The sequence below is a fragment of the Trematomus bernacchii genome, unplaced genomic scaffold (genome assembly GCF_902827165.1).
Source record: "Trematomus bernacchii unplaced genomic scaffold, fTreBer1.1, whole genome shotgun sequence".
In the NCBI taxonomy this organism is placed as follows: domain Eukaryota; kingdom Metazoa; phylum Chordata; class Actinopteri; order Perciformes; family Nototheniidae; genus Trematomus; species Trematomus bernacchii.
In genome coordinates this window covers 12,662,837-12,688,073 of record NW_022987705.1, presented here as the reverse complement: position 1 = coordinate 12,688,073, position 25,237 = coordinate 12,662,837, and the positions used below count along the sequence as shown (strand labels likewise).

General features: G+C 47.7%; 1 pseudogene; it reads left to right on the top strand.

Moving 5' to 3' along the window:
- Positions 1 to 21,607, top strand: LOC117490637 (annotated as a pseudogene).
- Positions 21,608 to 25,237: the final 3,630 nt, after the last annotated feature.

Here is a 25,237-nt window from a genome sequence, read left to right as displayed (position 1 = left end):
ATGGGTGACTATGATGAAGACACTGCATTCCTGGGACAGACTGGTCCTTTTTTCTGGACCACATTCTTCCTTCTCAACACAGTTTTTGTCTCAACTGGATTCAACGGACTTAACATGGTGTTTATCGGGGCAACTCCGAATCATCACTGCCTCATTCCAGAGTTTAACTTAACTGAAGAGTGGACAAATGCCATCATCCCTTTTACGTTAGTAAATGGCGAGGAGGTGAAGAGCCAGTGCAGTAGGTACAGTCTGGACATGGTGAGAAATATGTCAGCTGAAGGACTTATTCCTGGAAGGGATGTGAATCTCACCGACTTGGCGCAGGAGGGATGTTTAGATGGATGGAACTACAGCAAAGACATCTACCAATCCAACATTGTCACAGAGGTCAGTATGAATGTGCTTGTGTGTGTTTACAGAGTGTCATTAATATGATATTTGAAGTTTTCTTTGCTTTGTTTTTGTGTTTGAAATATATATTGTTTTTTTTACAGTGGGACCTCGTCTGTGATGATCAATGGAAAGTTCCCTTTGCATCCTCAACGCTCTTTGTGGGATACCTCTTTGGATCCCTGATCTCAGGCCATGTTTCTGACAGGTATGTCGTCCTTATTTATCAGTAGCTTTCCCCTAACGTTTTTATTTAATTGTTCATGTAAATTTACACCATTTTGATCATTTACTTGGACGATTATATCTGAGGGGTTCTTATTATTTATGTACTGTAATGTTAGTGAGTGCTTGAAAAAATACAAAATGAACTATTAAGTTAAGTGAGGTTTTCACACTGTAATGAGTGTTGCTTTTTGATGACAACAGCCCCATCTACTGTTCAGGTTGATCTCCTACAAAAGAGGATTTGCTGTCACTGAGATAGAAGTATCTTGGTCTAGAATAGCAGACATATATTTAATCAGTAGTAATGTACTAAATGAAATACTACAAGCCGACCTAGAGGGCAAATTTGTTTTATTATGGTCGTAGATGTCGTTATATGTCAACAGACTGTCAAGTCTGCTGAACTTCATCAGCTTAAGGAAGAATTTGAAATAATTTCACCTCACAAGCACGTCCTTTGATTAAATTAAGAATTGTGATTGAGTATTTGATGTTAGTCGTGACATTAGGGTTGTGTTCCTTTTGAGTGTGGAAAACCACAAGGCCCTGGAGACACAGCAGCACTCTGTTTAGCCTTTTTGCAGCTGTGAAAACTGACCCCCCCAATGGTTGTAAAAGAGGGGTGAGGGCCTCTAAGGTTTTTGAGCTTTTTGATCATTGCGTCACATTTAGTAATTTTAAAGACAAAAGTAAGATAAAGATTTTATTATAGCTCCCTTTGCCACACTCCTCCTGTTAAATACTTTCTGTTAACACCAAAGCATGAGTGAGAGTGGTGAGAGGTCAAAAGCACAGTGTGTTGTAATGGCATTACATAATGAAATAACCATGTAACTTGCTTAACTGCAAGTGTTTTACAAAACATTTAATAATCCAAATAACACAATTGTATTCTTGGACTGAAGTCACAGTTTTGTTGTTGTATTGAACTAAGTTGTACCTGATCAGAAGTAACAAGGTCATGAACTTAGTTGCAAAAAGTGACATTTTAATGCAGCTCAGATGCATTCAAATGAATCTTGGATATATACAGTAAAAGTTGCACAGGAAAGATTATTGCTTTTGTCCCGTACTCCAACACAGTGGTTTTCAAATGAAACATTAACAAGGGTTAAGTGCAGATTTGTAACTTGATATGTTTAAATTCACATTGCATTTTTCAACTGTGCAGGACATAGAACAGTGTTGCATGTGTCCACCAGGTTTAAGAGAAGGAAAGAAAATAACCAAGATAATGTGAACTTGAATAATGAATCATACTTTTCTAGCAAAATGTATTGACTGGCTACTACTGCCAACATACATCAGTTTTAAGTTTGTATCTACTTTTTGCTAGCACAGCTATTGCTAGGCTTTTGTTTAAAAAGCGACAAAGCAATCACAAAGATATCACTATCATCATATTGTATAAATGCTTCTCTCTGTGAATCACTGTTAATGATATAACATTATTTTTCTTCCAGGTTTGGGAGGAAGAAGGTGGTTTTCATCTCTCTCGTGGCCCAGAGTGTGGCAGTCATGCTTCAGTCCTTCTCTCATTCATGGCAGATGTTCTGCGTCATGTTCAACTTTGTCGGAGCCTCCCAGATTTCCCTCTATATTTCTGCGTTTGTGCTAGGTAAGAATCGTAAAATGATCCTCCTCCTATGTTTGATCTTTTATGTAGAAATGATTGTGCCTTGTGCATGAATAGATCATTAAGTGTCTCTTTTTATTCGCTCAACAACTTTGATTTTATCTCGGGCAGGAACGGAGGTTTTGAGTAAAACAATGCGAATACTCTTCACAACTCTCGGAGCCTTCCTCTTCTATTGCATTGGGTACATGACACTACCCTGGATTGCATACGGCATCAGAGAATGGAGGACCCTTCTGGCAGTTCTGTCCTCAACTGCTGTTGTCTACATCCCTCTGTGGTGGTACGTCACTCATAGTTCTCATTTATAAAGTCATATACTGACAATCTGCCAATAGTCAAACTCCTGGTTTAACAACATGATGTGATAATTCAAATATATATTTAGAAATGTAATGTTGAATCTGTATCGATTGTGCAGGTTCATCCCAGAGTCTCCTCGATGGCTGATCACCCAGGGAAGAGTGGAGGAGGCGGAGGCCATAGTGAGAGAGGCTGCACGGAAAAATAAGATTGAAGCCCCAGCTGTAATCTTTAAAGAATCTGAGGTACAGTTCACATATTGTCTGTAAAAAATACGACTGAATGTTTGTGACATGTTTAATGATAATGTCCGTTTGCCCCCAACATTTGTCTTTTTACACATGGAGACAGTAAATAAAGTGTGGTCACATGTGTTCCTCTGCCACTTTATAAATGCTAGCTGTTGTTATGTCTGCTTCTGCCTAGCCTAAGCTGTTTCAAAATGACAAAAAATGAGTGACATCCCTCTGTCAAGTTACTAATACGTTATTCATTGATTTCTTGACCCTGGCACCTTAGTTAGTAATGATTAAAATAAAAACAACAGTTATCACTAAAACAATGTTGGATAGGTAATCCCTATACCCTGAAAGAATACAAATAATTTAAATGGACTATTAACATGTTTAATATAGTCTTTGTTCAAGTCAGTATAATGTAATGTAACCACATTAACTCTCTCGTTGCAATTCTTTCCGTCACAGGCATCGGCACAATTTAAGAAATACACCATGCTTGACATCCTAAAATCCAAGAAAATCAGATGCATAACTTTGATGTGTCTCATTATGTGGTAAGTGTTAGTTGTTTTGAATCATTCTTCAATTACATAACGGTAAAACAATTACTACTGCTATCTAATTATGGGAATATGCATGTAGTGTGTTAAAAAGTCAAAGTGACATAAAATGTACAATCTAACCCTGCATGTTATGTGTTTTCTGATCATTTGTTTTTTTCAGGATGGCAATAAACATTGGGTATTTCGGATTGTCCCTGAACACCTCCAACCTGAGCAGCAACCCCTTCATGAACTGTTTTTTTATCAGCTACGACTGAAGTCCCTGCATATGTCGTTTCAACTGTGCTTCTAAAGAAGTGTCCGAGAAGAGCACTTCTGTCGTCGTTCCTCGTCATCGGAGGAGGATTATATAAGACATCACTGCATTGACATTCTTTATGAGTCCAAAAGAACATCTGCTTTGGATAACATCGGCGACATGTACACATTTATTGAAGTTTTATTTATATTCAAGTAAAATGGTGTCTTTTTATAATGAAGAATTTTGCTCCTTTTTTATTTTCAGGTAGTTATAATAAGGCTCTTCCTTATATCCTCATGGGAAGTCTCACAATTGCCTCATCTGTTGTGAACCTTTTCCTCAACAGAGATCTTCCAGAAACAGTGGAGCAGATGCAGGAATGTCAGGGGTAAGTTCATTCCACTTAAAATCCTGTGTTTTTCATGTTACCATTACATATTTATTTTTTAATCAACTTTATTATTATTATTTGTATTATTATTATTTTATTTTTTTATAGCAGGCTATGGTTTTCTTAAAAAATGTACATTTGGTTTTAAGATGTTTTTTGTATATATTTGAATACCCTATATTTGTGGTAGCTGTGTTGCTTAACTGCTTTTCTTGGTCTTTCTTTTGATTGCAGGTGTCACGGTTTTGTATTTATGTTTTCATTTTCCACCTTTGTTTTGAAATGTTTTCCTCCTTGGCCCTTTCTCATGTCATCAAATGTCCCATCCTCGACTCCTCGACTCCTCGGTCCTCCGGGAGTGACCCGGAAATGAATTTTAGCGCGCCATGTTGAAGGACATCTCATTTCTCGAAATGCACATCGAGGACCGAGCATCGAGCGTCGAGGAGGCTCTCTGGAGGAGCTATAACCGAGGATACACTGATGGGTCCTCCACAGTCCTCCACGGCTCCTTCGTGGATGCATTTCCGGCAACAGTGATGTTTCAAAGAGTCGAGACGCACGGCCGGACTTATCTCAGCCAATGACAGCTCTGCATGCATCCCCTGGATATTATTTTATTAACTGCTTTCATCGCGACGCGATGTTTACAGTGAGAACAGCTGTGAGGTCCGTGCAGAAAGCAGAGCAGTGTGTATAATATATATCACTCAGTATAACAGGCCTACTCTCTTTATTTGCTTTAGTTTAGTAGATATCTACAAACAAAGTCGATATTTTTCTAAAACCATTTAGTGCTTCACATAATAAAATACACAACGGCTGTAGCCTGATTATATGCTTTAGGAGCTGTAGGTGCGTGTGTGTGGTGTAGGTGTGTGTGGTACAGTGTGTGCGTAGATGCAGCGGACAGACAGGTCTCAATCAGTTGGTTTGGTGTCCTCTGCTTACTTGTAATACTCGTAAATAAAACTTTTGGCCCGTCATTTATTTCCCTCATTGTAGCGACCAGAGAGGGGGGGGGGATATATCCAGTCTCTGATAGTGTTACGTTATTATGAGAGTGCTCTGTTTGATTCTGAAATTGTATATATTTATATAAATATATACATATATGTGTGTGTGTGTGTGTGTGTGTGTGTGTGTGTGTCTGTGTGTATGTCCGCATCTGTAGCCTGTTATTGTCTCATTATACCGCACTGTGAATGAATTAAAAGTAAATATATAAGTCGTCATGAACACATCTGTCCATCAGACAGAGGGCTGCTGTGCCTCCTGTCATCATTAATGGACGTCTCTTTAAAATGACCGCTCAGAGGAGAGGAGTTCTCATTTCTCTAACCGCCTGCTGCTTCCCCTCCTCTCTCCTCGGTTCCCCTCCTCGGCTCCTCCGCTCGCATCTCCTGTGGGCGGGACTAAGTCTCGAGGATAGGAGTCGAGAAGGGGAGTCGAGGAGGAACATTTGAAGACATGAGAAAGGGCCCTTGTGTCTTCTCTGTTCCTTCTTCCTGTGTTTGCCTTCCTGTCGTTAGTTTCCCTGGTGTGTCTGATTGTCTGATTGTGTTCACCTGTTGCCCTTGTGTTTCTGCCTCCCTTACCTCAGCTGTGTCTTGTCTTGTGATTACCCCTCTCTGTATTTAGTCTTGTCTTTCCCTGTGTGCCTTGTCGGTTCATTGTTTGTTTTTCCTGTCTCCCTCCATGTTGGTCACGATCGCTTTTGGTATTGTATCTTCCTCGTGTTACCTATGTATTTCATGCCATGTTATTTACGTTCATCAGCTTTTTTATTAAAGCTCACTTTTGTTTTGAAACCCGCTTCCCTTTTAATCTGCTTTTGGGTCCTACCTTTTGCCGAACCTTAACAGAATGAACCGACCAAATATGGACCCAGCGGATATTGAAGATTTTGAGTTAGATCTGTTCGATCTAGACTTTTCCCTTCAATGTTATTATGCCGAGTGGAGTGGAACCTCGTCAAGAAGGGACAAAGAGGCTATCCTCAAGAAGGCACAAATGGAGGTGTCTAACATGCCATGGCTGAGGAGCTCGTTGCCTGAATGGCTCAGAGTTTTTTCGCGTAGCCCTGAGTGCCAGTCTCCATTCTCTGACCCTTTTTTGGGATCCCGCCTGGCGTTTGGAGGTCCACGGAGCCTCCAAAAGACCTCAAAGAAACGCAAGGTCAGGAAGCCAGCTCGTAATCCAGTACCGGCCCACACAGCCATGCTTCCGTGCTCCATTACCTGGCTCACACAGCCAGGGTCCAGGCTTCTGTTCCGTGCCCAGCAGCCATGGTCACTGCTCCAGAACCGGACCTTACAGTCATGTTTCCGTGTTCCAGTGCCGGTCCACACAGTCATGGTACCGTGCTCCAGTACCATCCCACACAGCCATGGTTCCGTGCCCAGCAGCCATGGTGCCTGCTCTAGTACCGGCCCACACAGCCATGGTTCCGGCTCCAGAACCGGCCCATACAGCCATGGTTCCAGCCCCAGTTCTGGCCCCAGCAGCCATGGTTCCGGCCCCAGTTCTGGCCCCAGCGGCCATGGTTCCGGCCCCAGCAGCCATGGTTCCGGCCCCAGTTCTGGCCCCAGCAGCCATGGTTCCAGCCCCAGTTCTGGTCCCAACAGCCATGGTTCCGGCTCCAGAACCGGCCCATACAGCCATGGTCCAGGCCTCTGTTCCGGTCCCAGCAGCCATGGTCCCGACTCCAGTTTCGGCTCCAGTACTGGCTCCCCGGCCCACTCCAGCTCCCCGTGTTTTGTCAGTGGTTCGGCCCACTCCAGCCCCCCGTGTTTTGTCAGTGGTTCGGCCCACTCCAGCTCCTCGTCTCCTGTTGGCTCTCCGGCCGACGCCAGACCCCCGTGTCCTGTTGGCTCTATGGCCGACGCCTACCCCATGTCCTGTACCGTTGGAGGTCCCGCCGACTACTCTTCTGCCGGGGGTCCTGCCAACCCTATGTCCTGTGCCGTTGGAGGTCCCGCCGACTACTCTTCTGCCGGGGGTCTTGCCAACCCTATGTCCTGTCCCGTTGGAGGTCCCGCCGACTACTCTTCTGCCGGGGGTCCTGCCAACCCTATGTCCTGTGCCGTTGGAGGTCCCGCCGACTACTCTTCTGCCGGGGGTCTTGCCAACCCTATGTCCTGTCCCGTTGGAGGTCCCACCGACTACTCTTCTGCCGGGGGTCCTGCCAACCCTATGTCCTGTGCCGTTGGAGGTCCCGCCGACTACTCTTCTGCCGGGGGTCTTGCCAACCCTATGTCCTGTCCCGTTGGAGGTCCCGCCGACTACTCTTCTGCCGGGGGTCCTGCCAACCCTATGTCCTGTGCCGTTGGAGGTCCCGCCGACTACTCTCCTGCTGGGGGTCTTGCCAACTCCATGTCCTGTCCCATTGGGGGTCCCGCCGACTACTCTTCTGCCGGGGGTCCTGCCAACCCTATGTCCTGTGCCGTTGGAGGTCCCGCCGACTACTCTTCTGCCGGGGGTCTTGCCAATCCTATGTCCTGTCCCGTTGGGGGTCCCGCCGACTACTCTTCTGCCGGGGGTCCTGCCAACCCTATGTCCAGTGCTGTTGGAGGTCCCGCCGACTACTCTCCTGCCGGGGGTCTTGCCAACTCCATGTCCTGTCCCATTGGGGGTCCCGCCGACTACTCTTCTGCCGGGGGTCTTGCCAATCCTATGTCCTGTCCCGTTGGGGGTCCCGCCGACTACTCTTCTGCCGGGGGTCCTGCCAACCCTATGTCCTGTGCTGTTGGAGGTCCCGCCGACTACTCTCCTGCCGGGGGTCTTGCCAACTCCATGTCCTGTCCCATTGGGGGTCCCACCGACTACTCTCCTGCCGGGGGTCTTGCCAACCCTATGTCCTGTGCCGTTGGGGGTTCCGCTGAGGGTCCTGCCAACTCCACGTCCAGTATCGTTGGGGGTCCTGCCGACACCTGTTCCGCTGTGGGTCCTGCCAACCCCATGTCCTGTCCCGTTGGGGGCCCCGCCGACTACTGCTCCGCCGGGATTCCTGCCAACACCAGATCCTGTCCTGTTGGGGGTCCCGCCGACACCTGCTCCGGCAGATTTCCTGCCTACACCATATCCTGTCCTGTTGGGGGTCCCGCAGACACCTGTCCCGCCGGGGGTCCTGCCAGCTCCATGTTCTGTTCTGTTGGGGGTCCCGCCAACTCTGTGTCCTGTCCCGCCGGGGGTCCTGCCAACTCTGTGTCCTGTCCTGTTGGAGGTCCCGCCGACACCTGTTCCACCGGGGGTCCTGCCAACTCTGTGTCCTGTTCCGTTGGGGGTCCAGTCGACACCAGCCCTTGCTCCATCCGGGGTCCCATTGACACCAGCCCATGTCATGTTCAGGATCCCGTCTACGCCTGTCCCGTCGGCTCCGGTTCCTGTCCGGCCGATACTGGGTCCTGCCCGTCCTCCGGAGTTGTCCCGTCAGCGCCTTCCTGCCCGGCCTCCGGAGCTGTCCCGTCAGCGCCTTCCTGCCCGGCCTCCGGAGCTGTCCCGTCAGCGCCTTCCTGCCCGTCCTCCGGAGCTGTCCCGTCATGGCCTTCCTGCCCGTCCTCCGGAGCTGTCCCGTCATGGCCTTCCTGCCCGTCCTCCGGAGTTGTCCCGTCAGCACCTTCCTTCCTGCCCGGCCTCCGGAGCTGTCCCGTCAGCGCCTTCCTGCCCGTCCTCCGGAGCTGTCCCGTCGCCGCCTTCTTGTTCGCCCTCGAGCCCGGCCCCTTGAGTGCCGCGGTCTTCGCCCTCGATCCCGGCCTCCTGAGTTCCCCAGCCGCGGTCTTCGCCCTCGAGCCCGGCCCCCTGACTCTTCCAGCCGCTGCCTTCGCCCTCGAGCCCGGCCCCTTGAGTTCCCCAGCCGTGGTCTTCGCCCTCGAGCCCGGCCTCCTGACTCTTCCAGCCACTGCCTTCGCTCTCATGCCCGGGCCCCTGAGTTCGCCCGCTGTGGCCTTTGCCCCTTTTTGGACTCTGCCTTGCCCCCGGGCCGGGGCATTGTTTGTTTTTCCTGTCTCCCTCCATGTTGGTCACGATCGCTTTTGGTATTGTATCTTCCTCGTGTTACCTATGTATTTCATGCCATGTTATTTACGTTCATCAGCTTTTTTATTAAAGCTCACTTTTGTTTTGAAACCCGCTTCCCTTTTAATATGCTTTTGGGTCCTACCTTTTGCCGAACCTTAACAGCAGGTTGTGTAATGGGCTGAAAAAAAGGAAATATTTAGAAGATGAAGGAAGGAAGAACCTGCCCATTCAACGTGAGGTCAGACAGGATCTGCAGGCTCCGTAGATGCTCTCAATGACCTAATTTCCCTTAAAGAAAAAAAGAAATACATTTATCTTGCATGACAGTAATAATCGGAAATCTGACAGATCCAAAAGTCCACTGGCAAGAGTTTTTTTTTTATCCTGTTTTCCCCGTTTTTGTTCAAGTCTGTATAATGTAACCACATTAACTCTCTCCAGGGGCGGATCTAGACAAATATTCATGGGGTGGCAGGAGATTTTGAGGGGTGGCATCCCCTGGCAGAAGTATACAGTATGCTGATTTAATCGCAGTCATATCAATCAATGTTAACTTGGAAAGCCACAATATTAATATTTGAACTCAATAACATAGGTGACATTATTGTGGCACATCAGTAAAGTCTTACATATAAATATATAAAGGTGGCAGATGTAATTTAATGAATTTTAACTGAATGAGTTTGTCTCACTCTTAGACCAGCAGGGGTACCAAATCTATGAAGACTGCTGCAATAAGTACATTAACTGTCTCATCGATGTTTGTCTGAATTAATATGATATTAAGTGTATTAACAATCATATTATTCCTATCAGCTGTCAATCACTGTTATGATTCACATATTCATTTATTATTGAATAATCTATATTTTTTGGAGGAGTTAATGATGAATGTTCCTCAAGATGCTTGCTCACCCTCCTTCGAATATGAAACGTGTATTCAGCTAAAACATACACATCGCTGCAGTTATTATCCAGTGGAAAGTCCTTACCTACTGGCCTAGTTAAATCAAAGTGGTTACTTTTTTTTGGCTGGACAGTGTAGTTTTACACACCGTCTTATTTGACTTTCTCAGGACTTGAAACTGTTGAAACAAAGAAAAAAAATATATGCACACATACAAGCCAGGTCATCATCTTAACAGTTTGTTATGCTCATCGAGTCATCCGTGAGCAGAGCATCAAGTTGGCATGCCTATAACAGCTGAATGCGGCGATTACCATCTTGTTCAGCAACACGCCTCACAAACTTATTAAGATCTAAAGCTTTAGTGCGTTTTGATTCAATGCTGAGTACAGCCAAACTTGACAGTCTCTTCTCTGTCATTGCAGACCGCAAATACCTAATTCCTTCTGTCTACTTGAGTCCGAATGCTTCTCGTTTTGCGCCGTCCCCCCGTTCAAATGAAATGAAATCGCCACCAATCATATTTCCAAGCTCGCGCCAGGGCCGGGGGAGGGGTTACAAGACTCGCATCTTGCTGCACTCACTTGCACTCGGACATTAGAGATTTTCTCTCATAAATGTCCGATGAGCCACAACTTTTCTTTCAAAAGAAAGATGCCAACTGGGGTGGCAGCTGGGGTGGCAAGGCTATTTTTAGGGTGGCAGTTGCCACCCCATGCCACCCGGTAGATCCGCCCCTGACTCTCGTTGCAATTCTTTCCGTCACAGGCATCGGCACAATTTAAGAAATACACCATGCTTGACATCCTAAAATCCAAGAAAATCAGATGCATAACTTTGATGTGTCTCATTCTGTGGTAAGTGTTAGTTGTTTTTAATCATTCTTCAATTACATAACGGTAAAAGAATTACTACTGCTATCTAATTATGGGATTATGCATGTAGTGTGTTAAAAAGTCAAAGTGACATAAAATATCACTTTGACACGTCTTATCACACATTAGAATTGCCTGTCTGTCAGCATAAAATCTAAAATAAGATAGAACTGAATTTATCTCTGTAAGGAAATTGTGCTGCAACAGCTAGTGCAAAGTAGGAAGGGGTACACATATTTAATAGTTTTTTTCACCTAAATTACATACATATGTGTTAATTTGCTCATTATTCCCTGGAAAGCTCTGCTGCATACCATATTACTGTAATTGAGTAGAATTTGCTTGTGGACCTTAGAGCATTTAAAAAAGTAAAACTTCAAAAACTTCTTTTCAGACATAGTGTCTTCGTTACTCTGGGTAAACAGCAACACACTATGTATCGGTTTTTCTTTTTTTAAAGTGTGGTATGTTGACTATCCAGAGTACGAGAAACACATGTCCCTGTTGATCTATTAAAAATGTACAAAAACAAAAGGAGAACAAATTATAAATATAGAGTAATACATACATAGATTGCTGTATGAAATCATTTGTACTTTGGGTGAGTTGACTCTAATAGAAGCTGCTTGTTAGGTGGCGCATTATGTGTTTAGAGCATTCTCCCACCTCTTAAGCTAAATCAACAATTTAAACCCCTGTTGGATTAGCTTGAAACTGCATCATCACAAAGTTAAAGCAGGATTGTTCTTCTTCTGAGCCCATAAAACTTATATTTTTAAATACTTCAAAAGATTCAAACAGGACAGCAATGCTACACAAATGTTATAATCTTATTGAAATCTACATCACTGCGACCTTTGTTCAGTCATAAATGTCATCGTTTCCTAAGAGGAGATCATGTTCAACGTGCAACACAGGGTATAGGTTTATATAAGAGGGGGCTGGTTGTGCAAGATTATGTCATGAACCAGGGGCGTTTCCTGGACCTGGAAACATTCGGGGCTTAGCCCACAGTGGCGGCGCCAGAGACTTTCTTTTGGGGGTGCTGTGGGGTATCTTGACATTTCATAGTGTGCTCAAACATGTAGGGTTTCCCATTAAGGTACCGGGCGCTACAGTGGAATTTTCTACTGCAACACTCCCCACACGCACATACACAGTACACCCTCGATAATCAGCTCACGGCATATAGGTGTAAGCAGGGGTAAAGTGCTATTTTTTACAAGTGGGGGGTGGACCTAACATCCTCTAGGGGGGTCCGGGGGCATGCTCCCCCAGGAAGATTTTTTTTTTTTATATTGAAGTTAAATGCATCAATCTGGTGCACTTTGAGAGCAAAATGAAGAGATCTATGGATACATCTCTCAACACAAGTGACGCTATGCAATTCAGATTTTTGCCGTACCTGCGTACCAGTTATGTGCACCCCTGATTATATTATTGAGGGAGAATTGTCCGGGGCTACAGAAAAAACATTCGGGGCTTTAGGCGACACCACTGTCATGAACTCAGAAATGTGCAGTTTGCAGTTTTATCACATGTTAATTATTCTCTAAGCACCTAGAATAGTGCACTCTGGATTAATACATAAGTCACATCTGGAGAAAGTTGCTGTGTTACTGATGTTCCCTTGAGACAAGCAAAGAAACATCTGAAATGTACTTTCTGTCATGTTTTTAATATTCATTAGTTAAGTATTTTAGTGCTTAGAGTGTGCTACAGTGCAGTAAAGAATGATTTTATCATGTTTGTGTTTCACCAGATAAAGTGAAGCTACATATTAAACAGACCCAGTTTCCTATAGGCTTAGCAAATTGACCCTTGCACAATCACCAAACTGACCTATGGGTTCAAGAAGGTTCAAATAAAGAATCGGTGCTGATAAGATACCAGAAAAGACAGTATTCAGGCCCTTTATTGTCCCTCTTTCCCAGAAGGGACAATAAACATCTGAACTGAGGTCAAATTGCACAGTGTTTAGCTAGTTATTCCCAAATGAGATCATTTATATTTCTTTAATGCATAAGACTTCTGTTCGCTCTGCTTGGGAGAAACTTGATGATTTCATGTGACCCCTTTTTTAATATGTCATGTATTTAAAAAATATAGAAATTAGAAAATTCATTCATAACTCACTTCCAACATCCTCTCTTTCTCCTCCTCAGATCTTCAATATGTTGCTCTGGCACTGGAAATGACTGGAAAGTTTGGCTTCACCATGGCCTTCAGCATCATCTACTTTTACACCGCTGAGGTTTACCCTACTGTACTCAGGAACGTGGGCATGGGGATGTGCTCCTCTGCGGCACGCATCGGCTGTCAGGGTTGAGCGAAGCAGGCAGGACCCAAATGCAGATTTAACAGAAAATACCTTTATTTCAAGCTCTCCCCCGTGAACACAGTCAACAACAAACAAGGATCTCACAAAGACTAACAGAAACGATAGTTACGGCTGTAACTACGGTTCTATGAGTCCCGGATGACCGCCAGAGGCGGTGCTTTTAGCACTGGATATGTCCATCGTGCGCATGCGCAGCTCGAGTACCAATAACAACAAAGTCACCTGTGACCCACGTGACACCGGCTATAACAGCCGGTGTCGTCAGAGGATCTGTTCCCAGAATCTTCTCGCGAGCACACAAGAGTTCTGAGTGACAGGAAACTCTGGCGGTCATCCGGGACTCATAGAATCGTAGTTACAGCCGTAACTATCGTTCTATTTCGTCCCTACTGACCGCCAGAGGCGGTGCTTTTAGCACTGGATGACTTATACCAACCATGTCATGAAGAATCCAAGCCCTGGCTCACTACTGGAAGCAGCGGAGCTCGGCAAAAGGACCACGCCCAAAGAATGGGGAGTGGCGACATTAACCCGATAACTGGAGAATGTGCCAGAAGACGCCCGCGACGCCGCGGCGCAGATGGTCTCCAGGGGCGCCCCTCTCAGGGCAGCCCAAGATGTTGAGATGCTCCTTGCAGAGTGGTATCTCAGCCCAGATGGCAAGGGGCGGCCACTGGCCCCGTAGGCATGTGAGATGGTATCGACAACCCAGTGGGATAGCCACTGGTAGAGGGCACACCTCCTTTAGTGCCGCTATGGCAAAAACAAGAGTTGCTCCGACTGCCGTATACAGGCAGTAGCCTCGATATTCGCCCTTCTGGCACCCACAGGGCACAGCCACTTCGACGTGCCGTTCTCCCGAATGTCAAAGCGTGCCAGCTGGGCAGGCTGATTGAAGTGGGTTTGTGGAAGCACCCTGGGCAGGAATGCCAAGGGCAACACCTGAGAGTCCCACCTCGGGCATGTATCGTTTATGGAGAGGACATGTAACTCCCCAACTTGCCTCCCTGAGGCCATGGCAAGCAGAAATGCTGCCTTCGTGGGCAGCCACCAAAGCCAGGGGCTCGAAGGGAGGAGATGATAGGGCATCCGCAGCAGGGGCAGGTCCCAAGCCGGAGCCCTCGGGGTGCTAGGGGGACGCTGCCGTAAAGCCCCTCTTCAGGAAGAGGGACACCGACCTGAGGCACCCCGCCGTGGTGCCGTCGACCCGAACATGTCGGGCAGAAATAGCAGCCACATAAATTCAGAGTGGAGTGAGAACGTCCACTATCTAGAAGGGACTGCCGTCTGGGCAACAGTGTACCTGCTGTCCCAAGGAACATGCATATTCTTGCCCCTCAGTTGGGGTAGAAAGTACGTGAGTGCAAGCTGCACAGCCCGAAGCTCTAGCACGCTGACATGGCGTGCACCCTCCTGGGCAGACCACTGACCCTGAGCGGTCCTGCCCTGCCGCACTGCACCCCACCCTAAGAGACATGCACCTATGGTGACGGTCTCCTGGCAGGATGGGATGGCGCCCATGGGCACGCCCATCAGGAGATAGACCCTGCCCCTCCGGCGTGACAGAGAGTGGAGACAACGCTGCAACGCTCTGACTTTCCTGTGCCTGTGCCACTTGGCCTCCAAGAGAAGGCTGATCAGCCACATCTGCATGGGGCACAACGACAGCGGGCCTAAGGGCCCAACGGCTGAGGCAGCCGTCAGTCTGCCCAAGGGCCGGAGGAACTGAATATCAGGCACCCTCTTGCCCGGCCCACGAGGAAGTAGGCATCCCTAAAGTCCACGGTTGCAAACCACTCCCACTGTGCATGTGCTGCGGTCAGCATATGGAATGGCAGCACCTCCAGGAATATGTCGATTCCTCTGAGGTCCAAGAGCAGGTGAATTCCGCCGACTTTCTTGGCCACGAGAAAGTACGCAGAGTAGAACCCCCTGGGCTAAGCAGAGGGTCTACTGGCTCGATTGCCTCTTTGGGCAGAAGGACGGACAACTCTTGGCTAGAGCTAGGGCATCTGCCGGATCGCTGACGACTGTCATTTTGGCCCGGCCGAAGGCTAGGGGCCGGAACTGCGGTTCGTACCCCTGGGTTAAGGTGAAAACCACCCAAGGGCCGGAAGTACAGACAGCCCAGTAGCTGAGCTGCTGCTGGGGGGAGGCCGGTAAGGCTCTGAGGCACGAGGCCGCCTAGAAGGCCGGCAGCCGGGGGCACAACAGATGAGTGGGCCGCTGGGACCTGCGCAGACCACCACTGTAAGCTGGTGGCTGAGTGCGGCTGCTAGAGGGGCCCCTGGGCCTGCTGGGAGTGGGCACAGGCCTATAAAAGACCCGAGAGCTGCTGCCTGGTCTGCCTAGCTTGGGCAGCACGCTCCAGTGCCTACAGGGCAGCTGCCCCAAACAGCTCCCCTGACTCGACTGGCACACCCCGGAGGACATGTCTCCGACAGTGGTGACTAAGCAGGCCAAACCTGGCGACGAGTCTGCACCATAAGGACATGACTCGTCCCAATTCCCTAGCATTAGAGCAAAGGCTTGCAGTGATGCATCACTGAGGCCCAGCAAAGAAGGCTCAGCCGGAGCCTGCTGCAGAGAGGTAGAGACAGCCAGTATCAGATGGGAGAGGGAGTTCCCGTGCCGCTGTGTCGTAGGCCTTACAGAGCAGCTCGTTTGTGACCCTGCACTGAGGCCGAGGGCGCCTGGCATCCGGGGCCAGAATCGGGGAGGTGATGGCAGGCTCAATGGATGGCAAGCGACCCAGCCCCACCCTCGCCGGATCCTGCATGGCAGCAGAGTGGGAGAGGGCCCTGGGGTTTCTCTAGCATGCATGGAGCTCCCTCAGGTACTCCTCTAAAGGAGGAACAGTGGGAATGAAAGGGGGCAGGGTTATGCCTGAAGAAGGCGCTAGCCTGGGTCGGCCTGCGGAGCCTGAAGCTGCAAGCGTACCAGGGCCGCACGAATAATGGCCGCCATGGAGCCGTCCTCCGTGCCCTGCAAAGAGCTCTGAGCAGAGGAGTGGGGAGCCTCTTCGGGGGTGAGCGGGCCCCTGCCCCCCCCCTTTCAAGAAGAGGTTCAGCCGGAGCCGCTAGCGACATGGCATCCTCAAGCAGAGGTGTGGCAACCGAAGGCGGGCCAGGCGGCAAGCTAGTAGCCCCCACACCGGCCCCTGGCTGAAGGGCCAACAGGAGCGGCTTTGTCTGCTCCATGATGGCAGCTAACCGATCCACCTTAGGGGACAGCCCACATGAATGAGCCATTCTGTGGGTAGCCAGATGCAGCGTAGCCGGGAGCGGGTGCGGGAACACAGCCTGCACCAGCTACCTGTTTAACGGAAAGAGTAGAGCGGTGCTGCTACTCGCCAAACAGAAAGAGGGATGTAATTACACCCACGTTACCGGCAGAGGGAGCGGGAGCGAGAGCGCTGCCTTCGCCTAGCTGGATTAATAAACAAGGCAGTCTAGCGTCTACCAGGAGCGGGGGCGAGAACACTGCCTTCACTGGTTAAGTTCGAGACGAATGCCAGATGCAGCGTAACCGGGAGCGGGTGCGGGAACACCGCCTTCACCAGCTACCTGCTGAACCGAAAGAGTAGAGCAATGCTCCTACTCGCCGAATACAAAGAGGGATGTAATGTCCTACGCCCACGTTACTAGCAGAGGGAGCGGGGAGCGAGAGCACTGCCTTCACCTAGCTGAGTAAATGAAAGTGCAAGGCTACTAGCAGAGGGAGCGGGGAGCGAGAGCACTGCCTTCACCTAGCCGAGTAAACGAAGCACGGAGCTACCAGCAGAGGGAGCGGGAGCGAGAGCACTGCCTTCACCTAGCTGGATTAAATAAGAAGTTCAACAGGACAGTTTAGCCGGGCGGCTGCTGCTAGAATCAAGTACACGTCTACCAGGAGCGGGGGCGAGAACACTGCCTTCACTGGTTGAGTCAGAGACAAATGCCAGATGCAGCGTAACCGGGAGCGGGTGCGGTAACACAGCCTTCACCGGCTACCTGCTGAACGGAAAGAGTAGAGCAATGCTCCTACTCGCCGAACACAGAGGGGGATGTGAATGACCTACACCCATGTTACTAGCAGAGGGAGCGGGAGCGAGAGCACTGCCTACACCTAGCTAGATTAAACGAAGAAGCTTAACAGGGCAGTTTAGCCAGGCAGCTGCTGCTAGGAATCAAGCAGCACGCCGAACACGCCAGATGTTAGCCAAGTGGCCGCTGCTAATAGCCAGAGTGATACGTTACAGGGCAACGTTACCGGGAGCGGGAGCGAGAGCACTGCCTTCACCAGCTGAGTTAAATAATGAAGCTAAACGGTCCATGCAAGGTGCTAGTCAAGCGGCTGCTGCTAACAATCAAGCGAAATAAAGTCAAAAAACACAATGTTTAAGACCAGATAACTAGCTTCCAAAGAAGAGAACAGCACAGAGCTGTAGTTACAGTAGTAACCATGGCCAGCCTACACGGCCTAGAACCGTAGTTACAGTAGTAACTATGGACAGTACTTGCACGGCTTAGAACCGTAGTTACAGTAGTAACTATGGCCAGTACTTACACGGCTTAGACCCGTAGTTACAGTAGTAACTATGGCCAGTATTTACGCGGCGTAGAACCGTAGTTACAGTAGTAACCATGGCCAGTACCTACGCGGCTTAGAACCGTAGTTACAGTAGTAACTATGGCCAGTACTTACGCGGCTTAGAACCGTAGTTACAGTAGTAACTATGGCCAGTACTTACGCGGCTTAGAACCGTAGTTACAGTAGTAATTATGGCCAGTATTTACACGGCGTAGACCCGTAGTTACAGTAGTAACTATGGCCAGTACTTACGCGGCTTAGAACCGTAGTTACAGTAGTAACTATGGCCAGTACTTACGCGGCTTAGAACCGTAGTTACAGTAGTAACTATGGCCAGTATTTACAAGGCGTAGACCCGTAGTTACAGTAGTAACTATGGCCAATACTTAAACGGCTTAGAACCGTAGCTACAGTAGTAACTATGGCAAAAGTAACCGTGGCCGGTGAATGGCCACACATGCGGAGCACACAGCACACACAGTGAAGATTGTTCTCCGCATCTACCCATCCTAGTGCTAGGAGACTAGCACTAGGAGCGGTAAATACAACAATATAGCGCTACTGCAGTCGCTGAGAATGAAGCTAATTAGCTTCTAAGGAATAGAACAGCCCGCAAGAACCATAGGCCATGGTTACAGCAGTAACCATGCTGTAGTTGCATGGCCTAGGACCGTAGTTACAGTAGTAACTCTGGCCAGAACTTACCTTACTCTCTGCACCTAACAAAAAACAGGCAAATTATGGCACTGTGGGCTTTCCATACAATTAAATGAGAGACGCAGCGAAAGCTGGAAACTCAAAAGCTAAAGATAGCCCGGGGGCAAAGCAGAAGCCGAGAAGGGGGACTCGGGCGGACGGCCCGGGGGTAAGGCAAAAGGGCAGGGAAGTCCGCAGCGGGGAAACTCAGGGGGCCGAAGACAGGGGTGAAGGCCTCGACGGGGTACATTTGGGGGCCGGGCTCGAGGGCGAAGGCATCGGCTGGGAAAGTCAGGGGGCCGGGCTCAAGGGCGAAGGCATCGGCTGGGAAACTCAGGGGGCCGGGCACAAGGACGGGCAAGAAGGCGGCGACGGGACAGCTCCGGAGGACGGGCAGGAAGGCAGGGCCGGGACAGCTCCGGAGGCGGGACAGCTCCGGAGGACGGGCAGGAAGGCAGTGCCGGGACAGCTCCGGATGACGGGCAGGACGGAGGCGGGACACTGCCAGAGGATGGGCAGGAAGGCAGCGCCGGCAAAGCTCCGGAGGACGGGCAAGGAGGCCGCGATGGGGCCCCTCCGGGGTCAGCTGGATTACCGGAGCAGGAGTACAGGGATCGGGAGCTCTGGGAGCTGGAGATGGCGGGACCCCCGGTGGGACAGGAACCGGTGTCGGCCGGACAGGAACCGGAGCCGTCAGGACAGTTGTAGAGGGAACCCCTGATGGGACAGGCATAGACGGGACCCTAGACAGAACATGGGCTGGTATCAGTGGGACCCCGGACGCAGCAATGGCTGGTGTCGACTGGACCCCAGACGGAACAAGGGCTGGTGTTGATGGGAACAGGACACAGTGTCGGCGGAACAGGTGTCAGCGGGACCCCCAACAGAACTGGACATGGTGTAGGCGGGACCCCCGGCGAGTCAGGATCTGGTGGCAGCGGGACCTCTGACTGCACATGATTCGGAGCTGGCTGGACCTCCGACGGAACAGGTGTCGGCGGGACCCCCGGCGGGACAGGTGTCGGCGGGACCCCCAACGGGTCAGGACACAGAGTTGGCAGGACCCCCAACGGAACAGAACATGGGGTTGGCAGGACCCCCGGCAGAACAGTAGTCGGCGGGACCCCCAAAGGGACAAGACAAGGGGTTGGCAGGACCCCCGGCAGAACAGGTGTCGGCTGGACCCCCAACGGCACAGGACATGGAGTTGGCAGGACCCCCGACGAAACAGGTGTCGGCTGGACCCCCAACGGCACAGGACATGGAGTTGGAAGGACCCCCGACGAAACAAGTGTCGGCTGGACCCCCAACGGCACAGGACATGGAGTTGGCAGGACCCCCGGGGAAACAGGTGTCGGCTGGACCCCAACGGCACAGGACATGGAGTTGGCAGGACCCCCGACGAAACAGGTCTCGGCTGGACCCCCAACGGCACAGGCCATGGAGTTGGCAGGACCCCCGACGAAACAGGTGTCGGCTGGACCCCCAACGGCACAGGACATGGAGTTGGCAGGACCCCCAGCAGAACCCCCAACGGAACAAAGCATGGAGTTGGGACATGAGTTGGGACTTGAGAAGGGACTAGAGAAGGGAAATGAGAAGGGATTTGAGAAGGGACTTGAGAGGGGACTTGAGAAGGGACTAAAGAGGGGATTAGAGAAGGGACTTGAGAAGGAACTAGAGAGGGGATTAGAGAAGGGACTTGGAAAGGGACTTGAGTAAGGACTTGAGAAGGGACTTGAGAAGGGACTTGAGAAGGGACTTGAGAAGGGACTTGAGAAGGGACTTGAGAAGAGACTAGAGAAGGGACTAGAGTAGGGACTTGAGTTGGGACTTGAGTAGGGACTAGAGAAGGGACTGGAGTAGGGACTGGAGATGGGACTTGAGAGGGGACTTGAGAGGGGTCTTGAGAGGGGACTTGAGAGGGGACTTGAGAAGGGAATTGAGTAGGGACTAGAGGAGGGACCATGGCTGCTGGGGCCGGAACCAGGGCCTGAACCATGGCTTCTGGGGCTGGGACCATGGCTGCTGGGGCCGGGACCATGGCTGCTGGGGCACGGGCTGGAATCCTGGCCTTGCGTTTCCTTCCATGCTGCCTTGAAGCCTTGTGGAGGCTCAGAGGTCCTCCAAAGGCCAGACGAGACCCAGTGAAAGGGTCCTTGAAAGGAGCCTTGTTGGGAACTGTGGCAGGCAGGGGGCTAGCATGCCAGGGGCTAGCATGCCAGTGGCTAGCAGGCCGGGAAACCGGTTTGACCTCAAAGCTATCGAAAAAGTCCTCCACCCACTCGGGTAGTAACTCCCTTAACAAGGGCCTCAAGGTTACTTCTTGGCGTGCCGTAGAGATGATAGACTGCCTCTCTTCTCTACTGGAGGCGTATCGACAGTCAGCAGGCAGGACCCAAATGCAGATTTAACAGAAAATACCTTTATTTCAAGGCTACAAGTAACATACAGAGCTCTCCCCCGTGAACACAGTCAACAACAAACAAGGATCTCACAAAGACTAACAGAAAAAACAGAACCTAAATGCACACAGGACTAATGAAACAAACAAGACACAGGTGAGGAGGGAGGAGAAAACACAGGGGCACCAGGTGAACACAATCAGGTAATCAGGTAAGAGGGAACACACAGACAGGAAGCAACAGGCAAGACGGGGGGTGAACACTTTTCAAAATAAAACAGGAAACCAAAGACAGATCTAGACAAGACAAAACACAACACAGACAGATCGTGACATCGGCAGCATCACAGCTCCTTATGTCATATATTTAGGTGAGAAGATGAGTATATTATCTCACAATGTATATAAGACATCACTGCATTGACATTCTTTATGAGTCCAAAAGAACATCTGCTTTGGATAACATCAACGACATGTACACATTTATTGAAGTTTTATTTATATTCAAGTAAAATGGTGTCTTTTTATAATGAAGAATTTTGCTCCTTTTTTATTTTCAGGTAGTTATAATAAGGCTCTTCCTTATATCCTCATGGGAAGTCTCACAATTGCCTCATCTGTTGTGAACCTTTTCCTTCCGGAGACCCTCAACAGAGATCTTCCAGAAACAGTGGAGCAGATGCAGGAATGTCAGGGGTAAGTTCATTCCACTTAAAATCCTGTGTTTTTCATGTTACTATTACATATTTATTTTTGAATCAACTTTATTATTATTATTTGTATTATTTTTTTTTTTTATAGCAGGCTATGGTTTTCTTAAAAAATGTACATTTGGTTTTAAGATGTTTTTTGTATATATTTTAATACCCTATATTTGTGGTAGCTGTGTTGCTTAACTGCTTTTCTTGCAGGCTCCGTAGATGTTCTCAATGACCTAGTTTCCCTTAAAGAAAGAAAGAAACAGAAAGTGACAGTAATACATTTATCATGCATGACGGAAATCTGACAGATCCAAAAGTCCACTGGCAAGAGTTTTTTTTTCATCCTGTTTTCTCCTGTTTTGTTTTCAAACAGTTTATTTTTGTACTCAGTTGATGCTTGCTAATTCGAAAAAAATGTTTTGGCAAAATTCCAAGAGAAAAGTTTAGGTTCTAAAATGTATGTATGAAATTGAAGTATATGTTTGATTGGTATGTGAGTCTGTGTTACACAATACTTGAGATTAGAATATAAACATTTGAAACCACCATGCCATTATCAGTTGTTTTTTATTTAAACATAAATAATTATCTTAAATGTTTGTTTCTCAATGTGTTCACGTTGTTGCTTTCAGTGAAAAATAGGTTTGGAGCATGCTGTGGTTGAAACACTGGGAACATATGGGAACAAAAGCACTCTCACATGCCCGAATGATACATAATAAAAGGCAGCTAGAAACAGCAAGCCTCGCTCTGTCCAAAAGGAACAAAATACAACCTCTACAGCTCAAAAATCAACATGTATTACCAAACTTATTTATCAATTATAATACAATTTACCTTTATGTAAACTGGGACAAGTGTCCAAATATATCAAATTAAAAAGACGTTATATGTCCGAGTCTACCATGCACTGACAAAAATAGTAGAGGATTGATTCCCAGCAGGAAGGTGTTCTGAATACTTTGGAAAAGGAAACATTTTATACCTTTAGGAGTTGACATGCAAACTAACACTGATCTTTATGGTTGTGCCATTAAATAATGTCCTATTCGGCAGTGACTTTAACCTGTTAAGCCCAAGAGACCCCGGTACCGGGGCCCTCCCGCAACATCTTGCAGGAAACAGTGTCTGAGGGCATGTTCATTTAACCTGTTTCACGCCTTCCCCCCGGTACCGGGCGGATAAACGCGTCATTTGCAGGAAACAACGTCTAAGGAATCTTAATATTGAATAAAACTATGAATGTGTTATATCCATGTAACGGGAAGAAACTCAGCTAACTGATCTTTTTAATTTTTTTTTTCAAAAAAACCCCACAATGCTAGCACTCAGCCTCTGAATTAGCCTCGATCGAAAAAACGGGACCGACAAAGACACATAAACTCACTCAGAACTCCCTTATTACTTATCCTAGATGCACAACCAAACACTATTTTTTGGTGTCCTGGAGACACTGAATCTAACGGTGCCCACCTCAACACTCAGTGATAAACATTCGCGACGCTATCAACGAAAGCGTACATCATCACATGTGGAGCCAAGAAGCTAAACATATAAATATGGCTTACCTTGGTCAAAAGTGGTCTTCAATGGCATTAAAACGATAAAAAAACGATGCTGCAGTTAATCCATAGGTTCATCCTATGTGTCTGTGCCTTCTTTGAAATTATTTCTGATAATCCATAAGCAATACAACTGCGTTTTAGTTTCCAAACTCCAGAAGGAGACATTCCTCCAGTTTAGTTTCGCTTTCCACACGCGAAGCGGCAACATTTTTTCTTTACAATGTGTGTCTATGTAGGTATCCTCCTTCGATTCTATTGGCTCTAACGGTCACAAGGGTATGTCAACCAACCAGATCGAGCAAGGGGGGCCAGAGATAGGTCAAATCCACCCAAATGACCCCAGATGGCCCAGTTTTTGGCTAAATCTCTCTAAAAAGGTCAAATTTCACTTGTTTTGCATCAATCTTGATACAGGGTACTTATTATATGTTGTACTTTGGATTCCTAAAGCTTTTAGTCTACTAACCCATCATCCAAGGGTAGTTTTCACTATCTGTAAAAAATAATTTTTGGACGGACACTATAATTTACAGTTTTTTACTATGTAAAATCTGAATTTTCTTTAAAATAAAAAACATTTATATTGATTCTGACACTTCTACATCCAACTCACAGGTTTATCATTACTTTGAGAAAAGATTATTAATTTAACCCTTTTAGAAGGGAAGATATGGTCATTTGTTCTGGGAATGTCATTTTCGAGCCTGAGACCTGAAAAACAGGCTCAGAGTGGAACAGGTTAATAGACTATGAATGTTTTATATCCATGTAATGGGAAGAAACTCATCTTACTGATCATTTGTATTTTTTTTTCAAAAAAAACCCCACAATGCTAACGCTGAGCCTCTGAATTAGCAACGAGCGAAAAATGCTAACAGATTACTGCACCGAAAATCACTCATAAAACCTTATTATTGATCTTTTCTGCACATCCAACACATCGATTCACATCGTGAGATGACACAGAATCGATGGGTACATACATTATCACTCTATGATACGAACTCGCGACTTTATAAACAAAAACAGACATCAAAACATGTGGCGCTAGGTAGCTAAAAACGCTAACATGGCTTACCTGTGTCGTAGTCTGGTCAAAAGTGGTCTTCAATGGCATTAAAACGATAAAAACGCTGCTGAAGTTAATCCATAGGTTAATCCAATGTGTCTGTGTGCCTTTGAAATGATTTCTGATAATCCATAAGCAATAAAACTGCTTTTCCGTTTCCAGATGTTAGAGCTAGAGTATAGGTTCGCTCTGATGCAAAACTGCATGCGCGAAGCCCCCACCTTTTTTTTACCATGTGTGTGTGTGGGGAAATCCCCCTTCGATTCTATTGGCTCTAACGGTCAGAAAGAGGTGTCAACCATTAAAATCGACCAAGGGGGGCCAGAGATATGGAAAATCCACCCAAATGACCCCAGAAGTGTTTTTTTTGTGCTAAATCTCTCTAGAAAGGTCAAATGTCACTTTTGCATCAATCTTGATACAGGGTACTTATTATATGTTGTACTTTGGATTCCTAAAGCTTTTAGTCTACTAACCCATCATCCAAGGGTAGTTTTCACAACACACTCTCACTCCCTAAGCGTCCAGGAGCGACGCTTGGTCAGGGTCCCGTGGCGTCCAGTTGTGACGCGCCGAGGCTCCTTCAGCTTCATAAACGGACGCAAAGAGCTTTCAACTGATTGCAATGTATTCCCATCGGCGGCGGTATTTGACGCTTAGGGAAGCACGGCATTCGTTTGTGTTTTGAATTGTACACCCGGAAGTAAGTATTCCCCTTACTGTCGATTGATTTGACAGTGATATCTCCACTACTCATCAACTCAAAAACACCAGATTATCCTTGTTAATTAAACGACATTGATAGGTTTTAGTGTGTGTACAATGCTTTTGTCACGTTTTCCCCTTCAATTCTGAGAAACAACTCGTTTTCTATGAGTTTTGGATAGCCGAAGACATTACTTTACCCACAATCCTCTGTAGCAACCATAGACTGTATAAAACAATTAAATAATACATTATTCCGAGTGTGCTTGCTTTTCTCTTTGAAAGTCATCACATAACGGCATTGTAATACACGTTTCGGCTGCATTAAATATGACATATCTGCCGTAGTTAACTCTATTTATAGAGCCCTGATGACAAGACTTCTAGAC